The 13,712-nt window shown below is 46.9% G+C and overlaps 1 protein-coding gene across 4 annotated transcripts in view; it reads right to left on the bottom strand.

Annotated features, from left to right (window-relative positions):
- DAPK2 (death associated protein kinase 2) overlaps window positions 1–13,712 on the bottom strand; it is a 132,408-nt gene that overhangs the window by 80,710 nt on the left and 37,986 nt on the right. The window lies entirely within an intron of this gene.

Genomic DNA, 13,712 nt, shown 5'->3' with positions numbered 1-13,712 from the left:
CTCTGTGTGTGAGACCAGGTGTTTTCGTCAGGGGTTTAGTAGATACATCACCATAGAAATTGGAAACAGGAGCAGAAACAATATCTTCCTTTGACCTAAATCCCAGCCTCTAGTCCAGGAATACCAGGTACAGTTCAGGAAAGACATCTGGGTGCTGAAGAAGATGCGGAAAGGGATGCCCAAAACAACCCAGAAGCTGGGAGGCCAGCCATGTACGCTGCCAAGATGGGAATGGGCTTATACCACCTGCCCAAAGTTCCTCAAGCTTGAAGCCAACAGCAAACACTAGGAGATGAGATGGCCAAGGTGAGGGTGGGAAGGGAAGAAACAATAAACTATGTTGCCCACAAAGGAGGGAAAGTGAAGACAAGGACTAGATCCAGGAGTGGAACCAAATCAAACGCACGTAAATCTCGGCCACATGTGCAAAGCCAGCCTGCCCAGCACCTCTCCGGCACCCCATCATTCCCAAGAAGGCTCAGGACCAACCCCCAGTGAGTGATCCTACCACACCGGTCCCCCCAGATTCCCCAGGCCAGCCCTCTGCTGCCACAGCAGCACCTGCCACTGAGGTCTGTACCCACCTGAATCATGCCACATGTAGCTTTTGCCAATTAACCAAAAACAGGCCAGAGTCAGAAAATATGCCTTTGCAATCAGAGCCACAGGCTTCCAGGCTGACTGGTGATCAGAGGACACCAAAACACCTCTCCTTGTATTATATTATATCATGGTCTACATGATGTATGTCAGTCCCTGCCACCCCCCAGCTAAGGATGCATAGCACTAGCACCTAAAGGACTCTTAGGAGAAGCCACAAACTCCCCCTAAGAGGGCAGAACCAACCAGGGCTGGTTGTCTGAGACCCCCAGTACACAACACAACCTGGAAAACCTTTACAGATGGAAAAACAGGCCCAGCAAAGGGAATGGACTTATCCAAGTCCCTCAATCTCCCAGGCAAAGACGGATCCAAGACCAGACAGGTCTCCTGACAGGCAGCCCAGTTCTCTTTCCTCTCCACCCTGCCTCATGTTTCAGACAGCTCAGCCTTGGCGCCTACAAGGGGAAAGCCTGGCAGCAGGGAGAGGAGGAAGCCAAGTTCAGATTACATCAATCTCGCAGGTAGCCAAGAGAAGAGGAGAGACTGTTCTTCCCTCCCGCCCACAGGTAGCCTGGCCCCAGGAAGCCACTGAAAATGCAGGGAGGCTAAGATCACTCAGAAAATCCTCCACCAGCTTCAGGGATGAAGGGAAGCTAAAAGACAGTGGTAGGCCCATCACGCTCGTCACCACCCAACCCTTTCCCATGTACCCCCAAAATGATACGAAGGTATAAGATCCCTTCAGCCCGAAGTCTGGACCCTCCGATTCAGCGGCCCCAAATCTTCCCTCTACTCTCCTACCACGACAACCTGTCCCCTGAGCACACTGCCCAAGATGTCCACCATCCTCACTCAGCCAGAGGTGTCCATCCTCGATGGGTCAGTGGGAAGCCCCCCTCATCCAGGAAGGCTTCTCTGCCTCCTGAAGCCCCTCCTCTGATCTTGGAGCCCCGGAGAAAGTTGGCACTGGGAAGAAGGCACGGGTCCCCTCCTGGAGGGCGTGTGCTTACTCAGCACTGGGATCCCTCATTACTCACTGGGACGGCTCTCTGAAGTCTCCAACAGTTACCTAATTTCTGCAGTTTGATTGTTACTGAAAAAGGGACTAAGAGTCCTACCTTTTGACACATCAAACAGCTTGTGGCACACAACAAATGTTTTATAGATGGCATTTAGCATTATGCATCAAATCTGACTGATGCATAGATAAATAAAATGTGCTATATCCATACAATGAAATATCATTTAGCAATTACGAAGTACAGAGACACACACTACAATGTGAACGAACCTTTTAAACCTTATGCTAAGTGAGAGAAGCCAGTCATAAAATACCATATGTTGTATGATTCCATTTATATAAAATGACCAGTACAGGCAAATCCATGCAGGCCAAAATAGATTACTGGTTAGCCAAAGTATGGATAGATTAGTGGTTACCTAGAGATAGAGAGATTGGGGGGAAAGAGGAGTGACTTGATGAGTATGGAGTTTCTTGTGGGGGTGATGAAACCTTCTAAAATTGATTGCGGTGATGACACCTGCTATGAATATACTAAAAGCCATTGAATTGTAAAAAAAAAAAAAAAAAAAGCCATTGAATTGTACACTATAAATGGGTGAATTGTATGGCATATGAATTATATCTCAAAGAGATTAAAGAAAAACCATAAAATGCTTACTTATGCCTAAATGTGTATGTCCTTCATGAAACACTTCTACACATACTGGCCCTGGGTCATATCTCAACATCCTGTGCAGTCAATATTATCACCATTTCATAGACCAGGAAGTCAAGGCTCAGGGAGTTAAGGGAACATAGCTAACTAGGTCTGGAACTTAAGATCAGATGACCTGAGTCCTAATGCAGGGTTCTTTGGGAACGTGGCCTATGGGGAGACCTCAAGAGAAAAGATCACAGCTCCACAGACATGGAAAAACTGGAAACAAACTAAACATCCTCCTCTAAGGAACTGCAGTGGCGATCAGTTGTTTCAGATGCAATGGAAGATTACACAAACGTTAAAATGATGAATCAGAGCTCCACATGTTATAAGGTAATGTTAGGTGAACATGCACACATGGTATGTGCAGTTTGATTACATTCTTGTTTTGTTTTAAATATACACATGTGGCCAAAAAGTAACACGGAACACAGATGCAAAAATGTGCTAGGATGATGAATAGTTGAGTGAACTCTTTCCTTTTATAATTTCCTGTGTTGTTTTAATAGGAGGGAAAAGGGGAAGAAGGAAGGGAGGGAGGGAGAGAGGGAGGGCGAGCAAGTGAAAAAGAATAAACAGTTGAATGGACACCCCCAACCAGTACAGCAGAGCACTGTAATTATCCAATCAGGATGAACTCAAGGGGGATTCACACAACACAGGCCACTGGCTGCAGAGTCACCAAGGGCCTTACAGTCAATGGGAGGAAGGGGCAGGCCCCCTTTATTAGTCTGCAAACATAAGACCTCTTTATCAAAAGGAGGACAGGAAAGTCAGCCGGGATTTATTCAATCACTGCTGATCTTTCCTTTGCAATGTTCTCTGTGTCCTGGACACGAGGCCTCCTCTGTTTTCACCTCTGGTGCACACTACCATTGTGGCATTTTGCACATTTTACTGAAATTCTATCTTTATATTTTCCTCCTCCTCACTAGACCGTGAGGTTGTCAGCAGAGCCCATAATCACCCCTCCTTGTACGCTCAGGCATCTAATACAGTGTTAGACACACAACAGGTCTTCGATACATGTTTTCTGAATGGAATGATTAGACTCTCTTCAAACTTGCCAAACTCCTGAGCTAGACTTTCACGGACAAATAACACACTTTAGTACCATGTACTGATCAGCTTTCTTGCCCGAAGTCCTCCACCCACACTCCGGTTTACCCCACACATCCCCCACGTCCATCTTCCTGAAACACTAATGTCATCACATTCTCCTCTGCCCAAGACCTGTTTTCTCCTTCCCAACAAGCCTGAGTGCTTTGGCCAGGCCCCAGGGCCATTTCATCACCTGGCCCCATGCTACTTGCTCAATTGTACTTTGGCTTCCCGGCAGGCACAGCCCAATACATTCATTCCCACCTCCATCCAGACTGTCACTAGCCCTGTTTGCCTATCCTGAGATACCTTCTGCCTACTCAAATCCTACCTCTGCTTAAGTTCAAGTTCCAACCCCTCCTAACCATGCCGATCCCCAGGGATCCTCGCCTCTGAATGTGTCAGCTTCCAAAGTTGAGTACACTTACTTATCTTTTTGTATAATTTTCCCCCTGTGTTTGTCTTTTCCCCACCCCAAAACTAGATTAATCTTCTTGAGGGCAGGGCAGTGTTTTACACTTCATCAGTGTGACCCACCACACCCACTCTCAGACATTGAAGAAGCTCAAGAGTTACTGATGGTTAGGTCTGAGAATCTGAGACACAGCCATTGTGAGTAATGACAAAAGTGGTTTCCAGGTGGTACAGAGGCTTGTCCTGGGCAGCTGGCACGGTTGGGGCATGGGTAGGAGGGTTTGTTGGTTGGGGCTCAGAAGTTTAAATCTGTGCCACTGAAACTTAAGCTGAGTTCTCTCCAGCACCTGATAGTATAAACCAGTGCTTCTCACAGCACGCTTTCCAGACCAGTAGCATCCACATCTCCCGGGAACTTGTTAGAGATGCTAAATGAGAAACTCCTGAGGTGGAGTCCAGCATCTACTGTTTAACAAGCCCTTCAGGTGATTCCAATATCTGCTAACATTTGAGAACCACGAGTGTAAACACATAAGAGGAATACCCTCGGATACCAGAAAGCATAGTTCCTTCCACCTCTAAAGACTGCTTGTGGATATAAATTTTAACTCAGGTCTTCCTGTTCATTACTATTACTGTTGCTTCTGTGACTGTTACAGCTGAAACTGTAGTTAGGAAAACTGGCAGAGAATACTAAGCAGTTGAAGACTATCACTATTACTAGCAGTAGTATTGTTATTACTACTAGCACTACTACTATTACCGGCGAAAGAACTGAGTAGCAGTACTAGGAGTAGTAGCAGTAATAACAACAGTTATCAACTGCTTAGTTCTCTGCCAATTTTCCTAATTACAGTTCTCGAGAGAAAGAAGTTGAGTGGAAAATAAAATCTAAGTGGCTTAAGGGAAAGGCATTCCTGACCCTTTCAACATTGCCTCTCAGTCTGAAACCAGTGATTTCCCTCCCTGACCCCAAAGGACAACTACAGGCAGAAGCTGCATCCGCCTCCTCAATCATCTTGATTTTCAGTTTGCACTTTAATTACTCTAAGTCCCTACAGGAGATTTTGATCTCTAATTTGCATACCCGCCCCCACCTTTGAAAACATTGGATCAGTCTGCTGGCATCTCCGGTTTTATCCAGTCCAAGCTCCACATCCCCTCACTCTTCTGCACCTGTCCCAGTCTGCGGACGCCGGGTGGGGTGGGGTGGAGCGGCAGCCCAGCTTCCCGTACCTTGTTTATAATCTATGGATGCGTGTCCTGACCCCATCAGAAAAGGGTTCAGGCCTGACCTGTGGTGGCGCAGTGGATAAAGCGTCGACCTGCAAATGCTGAGGTCGCCGGTTCGAAACTCTGGGCTTGCCTGGTCAAGGCACATATGGGAGTTGATGCTTCCAGCTCCTCCCCCCTTCTCTCTCTCTGTCTCTCCTCTCTCTCTCTCTGTCTCTCCCTCTCCTCTCTAAAAAATGAATAATAAAAAAGAAAAAAAAGAAAAAAAAAGAAAAGGGTTCAAGGGCTGGCCTACAGTGCTGGAGGAACCTACAGGGCACAGCATTGCCATGCAGAAGTGGTTGGTTCACACTGTGTTCTCTGGGTCTTAGGGACACAGCAAGAAGGCAGATCCAGGGCCATGTGGCAAAGGGCGTCGGATCTGGGTCCTTAGGTTCAGCAAGTGGTCAGGGCAAGGTAACAGATATAACCACGCACAGTGGGGCCCTCAGGCTAAATGAGGCAAGTTGGGGTGGAGGATACACAAGAGAACTGGCTATAATTGCCACTTTGAACCCTCAGCTGCATGGTGACATGCAGCTAGTCACCTCCCGTCTGTGAGCCGCCTTTTCCCTACTTATAAAGTTAGAAAGTGAAGATGATCTCAAAAATTCCTCCCACAAACATCCAAGTGTTTAGGAGATAACAAGGCTACAGCCTTAGGGACACGAAGTCAGTGCTGTGTGTGACAGAAGTGTTCTGCAAGCACACTGTCCACTGCAGAGCCGCTGGCCACATGTGGCTACTGAGCACTTAAAATGCGGCTCCTATGGCTGAGAAACTTATTTGCAATTTTATTTAATTTTAATTACTTTACATTTAAATTAAAAAAGTCACATGTAGCTTGACCTGTGGTGGTGCAGTGGATAAAGTGTCGACCTGGAATGCTGAGGTTGCTGGTTTGAAACCCTGGGCTTGCCTGGTCAAGGCACACATGGGAGTTGATGCATCCTACTCCTCCCCCCTTTCTCTCTCTCTCTCTCCCTCTCTCTCTCTCTCTCTCTAAAAATGAATAAATTGGCCCTGGCCGGTTGGCTCAGCGGTAGAGCGTCGGCCTGGCGTGCGGGGGACCCGGGTTCGATTCCCGGCCAGGGCACATAGGAGAAGCGCCCATTTGCTTCTCCACCCCCACCTCCTCCTTCTTCTCTGTCTCTCTCTTCCCCTCCCGCAGCCAAGGCTCCATTGGAGCAAAGATGGCCCGGGCACTGGGGATGGCTCCTTGGCCTCTGCCCCAGGTGCTAGAGTGGCCATGGTCGCGGCAAAGCGACGCCCCGGAGGGGCAGAGCATCGCCCCCTGGTGGGCAGAGCGTCGCCCCTGGTGGGCGTGCCGGGTGGATCCCGGTCGGGCGCATGCGGGAGTCTGTCTGACTGTCTCTCCCCGTTTCCAGCTTCAGAAAGATACAAAAAAAAAAAAAAAAAAGAATAAATTAAAAAATAAAATTAAAATTAATTTTTTTAAGTCACACATGGCTGGTGGCCACCACACTTCACAGAGCAGCTCTAATGAATTCACAAAATGCAAGTCCTTAGAACCCTATCTTCACTTCAGTAAGTGAAAGAAAAAAAGAACTTGTCTTCTGGTTGTAAAATGCTTTAAGTGGCAGAAACTCTGAGCACCCCTTGAAGAAGTCCCAGGAAGCTGAGTCCCTCTCCCTGTATCCTCATCACTGCCTTGCCCCCAGCCAGCTTCGTGGGGAGCTAGGAGTCCCTTCTCCAACCTTAGTTAACTAACTTTACCTCTCTGGGCCCTAGTTCCTTCTGTAAAGTACAAACCAGCCACTCTGACTTTCCCACAGAGTTGTGAGGACACACAGCAAAGCAGTACCCTAGGAACCTTAAAAATGTCAGCAAATACATATTACTGTCACCACCCATCACTGCTGCAGTGACTTTCCTGAAGCCTCAGTAAATGGCCCTTTAACCATAGGCAGCCTGGGGAGAGGGTGACCATAATATGACCAGAGGAAGGGGAGGGGAGAAAGTTTCAGACAGCCGCTGATTGATCAAACACTCAATAAAATATTCTACATGGCTTAGATGCATTCAATAAGTGCGATAGATACCTCTATCTGCCAACAATTCCACTCTCCAGAACCGATCTGTCAATTGTACTGGTACAAGCAGTGCACAAAACTTTGTCTTATTTACTGCAGAATCCTCAGCGTCTAGAACCATACTTGGCAGATAGAAGGTGAGTAAATGAAGTAAGCAAATGTATGTACAAGGATGCTCATTATGGTAACAACCTAAATGTCTATCAACAAGGGCACTGGTTAAGTTCATTATGGTCCATCTATAATAGGTGGACCATGCGGCTGTTAAAAAGAACATCTCAGGACCTGACTGGGTAGCTCAGTTGGTTGGAGCATTGTCCTGATATACTAAGGTTGCAGGTTCAATCCTCAGTCAGGTCACATACAAGACTCAATCATGAATAAGTAAAACAACAAATTGAAGTTTCTCTCTCTACCTTCCTTTCTCTCTCTAAAAAAAAATCAATAAATAAAAATTTAGAAAAAGAACATCATTCACAGATACACACTGATCTGGAAAAATGCACAAGGTTAAAAAATAAAATTGTAGAACAACATTCTGAACCCATCTACATGTATAGTACATTCGCATCTATGTATACTTTTTAAAAATATAGAATATGCAATATGATTGTATACACATATACAATTTCTAGTAAGATACACAGAAACTTAACAATGGTCACTTCTGAGGATTGGGCTGAGAGAGGTTCAGGAAGGCAGGGAAAGAAACTATTAAATGTACTATTTGCTTTTTTTTTATTAACTAGTTTTCTTTTTCAACTATAAAAGTTAAACATGATCATGTTAAAAATTCAATCTGGAACGTCACATGGCCAATAAATACATTTACCAAGGAAATGACAGAGGAAAATGTTTATACTGGGATGTAATTGGGAGAAATGGGATATAAATGGTATCTTTGGTGTGATCATAAGGTCAAACAGACAGAAAAGAACAATAGCACAAAAGCAAAACCATGACACAGCCCCTAACAATCTGGTCCCTGCTACCCCAGCCCCCAGACCATCCACAAGGTGGCAACCACACCCTAAAGGGCCCGACTCCTTCCACAGCTGGAGTGCAGGAAACAGTCACAGTCATGTTGCAAATGTCCTGTAAAGTGAAACAGGTCCTCAGTCCCTCCTCCTGAGGGAATTTGGAGATGCCTGCCTAACTAACTCATCTTAAGGGCTGGCACCTTGTTCTACATTACAGAGATTTTAGGCTGGGAGCCACAAGTCAGAAGACATTAGGTGAATCTGTGTAATCTAACAGCTTAAACGACAATAGGTGGCTTTTAAGGCTTAGTAATTGGGCAGAAAAGTGAAACCAGGCGCGAGGCTTCCAAGCAGCTGAGGTATCTCTGATTACCTTGCAGAAGTCCTATGGAAGCAAATACCTTAAGAAAACAGAAGGGCTGGCTGGGGAAAGGAGCAAGAATTTAAAAGTAAAGAATCTGAGGGCTAGAAGGCACTGAGATACCATGGAGCCCAAATCCACCCCCACCCCCCTCCTCCCGGGCATTGCCAGAGAAAGAGCTGAGGCCCAGATAGGAATGCATTTCTTCTAAAATGACTGCAGACCCAGGAGGAAGGGTGCTATTAAGTGACCAGAGTTACAGGTTTCCTGGCTGCCACAAGGAAAGCAAGCTAGATTTGAGAAATTATCCATTCTGGAAAAATACAGTTGGCTTTCCAGCACATCGAAGCCACAAAAAACAGGGGCCCAGTCCCTGCAAGTGTTCAGCCTCACATAAATAAATCATGATGCCATTGTGAGCAGATAGAAATATCCACTTCAGGACTAATTAGTCATTTCACTTTGCAAATCCTCAACCTTTGGGTGTGGCTGGTGGCTTCACCGGACAAAAACACCTTCCGGCTAGGGTTCTGGGCTGGGAGGTTCGACTGCCTGAGTCCTTTGCAGCAGCTTGGATCAAGTGTTTATTCACTTCATTTTTCTTTAACTAGCCTCCATGATGGATGGCCTTCCTCCACCACTGAGAACCTGACCTTCAGGAAGTGTCCCTTAGACTGCTAACAGGGAAAAGTGGGGTCCGCCCTGCAGTTTGTTTTTTAAGAATACTACCTGAGGAGGCAGCAGTTCTGCGGGCAGAAGTGAAGGAGTGGGCAGCTCTGACCTACCTGGGGCACAGGGAGAACCTTCAGGTTGGGCCACGCCCTGCCATTATCAGACATGCTCAACTGGCAAAGAAGCTCTGAGATGAGAAGAGAATGAAGATAGGGAATAAATAAAATGGAGTCGCTTCAGCCAAGCTGCTAAAATTATTGACATTATGAAGGTTGAGGCATGAGGAAAAGTCTCTGCTCTTGTTCTAATGCGCCTGAGAAATTAAACTTTTTGAACTTTCCAATCCTTTGTGAATGCCTGGCTTTACATCGGACATCAGACCTCCAGAAAACCCTCTAATTACCCTCCCAAGGACTCACATATCCAGACCACCTGACATCTATCATCCAGACTGCCTGATATCTGACTGACAACCACCCTGGACCAATCCTAGGGCTAAGAGTGCAGGATTGATTATGCTCAAGAATGCACTTTGCACTACAAGAACTCTTTTCTTTCTCTAGACACTTCTGGGTTTTTGCCTACTTGTTTTCATAATTTGCAAACTCTAAGACCCTTGAATAAATCTTTATCATTTAGCTCTGAGTTTGTTTGACAGAATGTATCTGGCGGTCCATTGTTCTGGTTTCCCAGAGGAGGAAATGAGAACCCAGAAAGTGGGTGACTTGTTCAAAGTCACTTGATAATTTAGGAACAAGTCATCCACTTCCTGGGTTTTTATTTTTTCTTCTGGAAGACCAGTGTTAGACTATTAGATACTCTCAAAGGTCTCAGGTAGAACATTGTGTGATCGTCCCAACAGGTCTTAGACGAGACCAGGAGTCTACAAATACTTTCCTCAGCCAGGTGAGCAGCCAGTGGGGCACCAACAGGTATTTATCAAAGACCACATGCAAGGACCTTGGGGGAGCTTACATCTAATTGAATAAACAGACCTGCTCCTGCAAAAAAAAAAAAGTTAATACTAGTAAATAACCATGGCATGGCCACAGTTGAGGGAAGAGAGAGAAATTACCAAAGCAGCAAGAGGCATAGAGTAAGAGAAGGCAGGCAAGGAAGGATGAGGAGCTCTGGCCAGAGGAGCAGGGCAGATCCCGGCAGGGTGGGAAGTCAGGGTGAAGCAACAGGAGAGGGTACTACATAGTCAGGGGCCTGTGCCAGCTGTAGTCAGGCAGGAGATAGCCCGGCTGACCCATGGGGCCTTGCCATTAAAGGACACCCTCTCTCGTGCCTACACCATGTGGGACAAGGACAGCACGTTCCAAGTGGGAACTATCACTCTACAGTTTACAAGTAGCTAACCCCAGGGCTCTATGAGCTCTTCATATGAGAGCCTCCCATTGCTAGTCTGGGGGGGGGGGGCAAGACCCACTTGACCATAAGGCTTAAGGGGCTGCTAGGAAAGAAGAGGCAGGTGTGTTCACACAGGGCCCAGCCTGCAGAGCCCAAAGGTCCCAGGAGGAAAGCAGAGTGGCAGATATAGTAGGTTAAATAGTGCCCCCCCAAGGATATGACTATGTCCTAACCCCCATACCTGTGAAGGTGATCTTATTATTTGGGAAAAGAGGCTTTGAGGATGTATGTAATTTAAGCATCTCAAGATAAAAAAGTCGTAGACTACCTGAGTGGGCCCTAAACCCAATGACAGGTGTTTAAGAGTGAGGCAGAGGGAAATCAGACAGAAGAGGAGAACACACAGAGGCACACAGGGGAGAAGGCGATGTGATGACAGATGCAGAGATTGGAAGGATGTTTCTGCCAGCCAAGGAATGCCAAGGATTGCAGAGCCACCAGAAGCTGGGTGAGTGGCATGGAGCCGATTCTCCCTCACAGCCTCCAGAAGGAACCCACCCTACCATTGCCTTTTTTTTTAAGTTATTTATTCCTTTTAGAGAGGGTGGAGGGGGAGAGAGAGCGAGAAGGAGGGAGGAATGGAGGGAGAGAGAGAGAGAGAGAGAGAGAGAGAGAGAGAGAGAGGAGGAGGAGGGAGGAGCAGGAAGCATCAACTCCCATATGTGCCTTGACCAGGCAAGCCAGGGGTTTTGAACCAGCAACCTCAGCATTCCAGGTCAACGCTTTAACCACTGTGCCACCACAGGTCAGGCACCAACACCTTGATTTCAGGCTTCTGGGCTCCACAACTATGAGGAAATGAATGTCTATTGTTTCAAACTACTCAGTTTGTGGTAATTTGTTATGGCAGCCCCAGGACACTAACACGGCAGAGAAGGAGATGGGAAAACAGGCTTGGTTTTTCAGGAGTTCTGAGAGAAGATGTCATTCATCTTTGTGTAACCAGGGTCACAAGGCCTATGGTAGTGGGACCCCCCCCCCCAGAGGAGTATCCAAGAGGACATAGCCTCTGGCTCCTGAGAACATCAGGCCAGCTAGATACAGTAGCCATGGATAGGAACCCACCCTGCTTTCTCATCAGGCAATGGCTTGAAGCCCAAGGTCACTGGCTTGAGCAAAGGGACACTGGCTCAGCTGGAGTCCTCCCAGTCAAGGCATGTATGAGAAGCAATCAATGAACAACTAAAGTGATGCAGCTACAACTTGATGCTTCTCATCTCTCTCCTTTCCTGTCTCTGTTTGTCTCTCTGTCTCTGTCTCTTGCTTAAAAAAAAAGATTCTCGACCCTGGCCGGTTGGCTCAGTGGCAGAGCATCAGCCCAGTGTGTGGAAGTCCCGGGTTCAAATCCCAGCCAGGGCACACAGTAGAAGTGCCCATCTGCTTCTCCATCCCTCCCCCTCTCCTTCCTCTCTGTCTCTCTCTTCCCCTCCTGCAGCCAAGGCTCCATTGGAGCAAAGATGGCCCGGGTACTGAGGATGGCTCCATGGCCTCCACCTCAGGTGCTGGAATGGCTCCAGTTGCAACAGAGCAACGCCCCAGATGGGCAGAGCATCTCCTTCTAGTGGGCATGCCAGGTGAATCCCAGTTGGGCACATGCGGGAGTTTCTCTGCCTCCCTGCTTCTCACTTTAGAAAAAAAAATTCTCTGTTCAGAGCTGAAGTCCTGTCCACTCACCACAGCCGCCTCTACACCTGACCCTCTTTATCCATGAGCTCCCCAAAAGTAGCTGGACCCCCCTGCTCCAGCAGGTTTCTCAGAGTCCACTATCACAGAGAAGCGGGATAGGTCAGCGGAAAGTGTTCTGGCTCTGGAATCAAACAGGCTGGAATTTAATCCCAGAGTGACCCGGGATATCAGTGATTTGGCCTCTCTGAGACTTAGTTTTCTCATCTGTAAAGTGGGGTAAATAATCACTACCATGTGGGTTACTATGGCAATTAGGAACAGCACATGTAAAATGCCTTGCCTCTGGTTTGCTATACAATAGGAGGGCAATAAATGGTAGCAATTATCATCAGCATTATTTACATGAATAACAGTTTTTCTGAAACTTGGACCTACGCCCACCATGTTTTCATTGCTATGGTAGCTACATAGAGACTCACAACCAGGGGCTGTCCTCAAGGGCTCTGACTCAGCAGAGTTGAGAAGTACCTACTATGTTCCCTCTTCTTGCCTTCAAGTCCCTCCTTCCCCAGTCTCTACCTGTGACTTCAGTCCCCTATGTATATCCAATAGGCACCCAATAAATAGTTGTTATGTTAATAATGAATAAATGACGTTGAGTGAGTCACCCAACCTCTTGAAACGTTAGTTTTCTCATCTGTAAAATGGGGCCAATAGCATCGACCTACCCTGCTGTCTCACAGGGCAATTATAGTAAAGACCAAACAGCAACCACAGAAGGCTTTAGAGGCAAAGCCCCACGCAAAACCCCAAACTGCACCTCAAAGGTTGTCCCATTTTCTACTGAGGTTAGCCCTACTGGGCTCAGAACAGTCACAGGGAAGTCTGGCAATGGCTATGCCCAGAGAGCCTGCATTCCAGGACATGGACATGTCCACATCTTACTGGGTGTCCCTGCCTTTCCTGGTCTGGAGTCAGAAACCCTTGCCTTAACTTCTGATACTGCCTCTTCCTGGCTGTGTGACCAAGTCACGTAACCTCTCCAGCCTCAGTTTTCTGTAAAAAGACAGTTAATAGCCCTGTGCCTGTCTAGAAATACCCCCATGAGAATTGAATGAGATCATGTCCATGAATGTGCTTTACAAACTGTAAAGTTCATACAGATGTAGGTAATTATTATGGTTATCATTATTATGTGAAAAAAGAAAAGGCACGTACAGCGGCATGCGCCCCAGAGGAACACAAACTCGGACCAGAAGAAGTGTACAGATGCCACCGCTCCTTCCCATGGTAACTCTGACACCTGCTCCGTCAAATTTCAAAATCCTATATGGCTTTGCCAAGAAACCAGAAATATTCTAGCCGCAACTCTGGAGAACCGCAAGATAAGGCATTTCCATAATGGGTACTGCTGGGCTTCAATCAGCTCAGCTGCTTGGGCCAAAAAAAGTTGTTGTTTTTTTTAAAACACCACACACCACAATTCAGCTCC

This window comes from Saccopteryx leptura, chromosome 6, assembly GCF_036850995.1.
Source record: "Saccopteryx leptura isolate mSacLep1 chromosome 6, mSacLep1_pri_phased_curated, whole genome shotgun sequence".
Lineage (NCBI taxonomy): Eukaryota > Metazoa > Chordata > Mammalia > Chiroptera > Emballonuridae > Saccopteryx > Saccopteryx leptura.
This window is presented reverse-complemented; position numbering and strand designations above follow the sequence as displayed.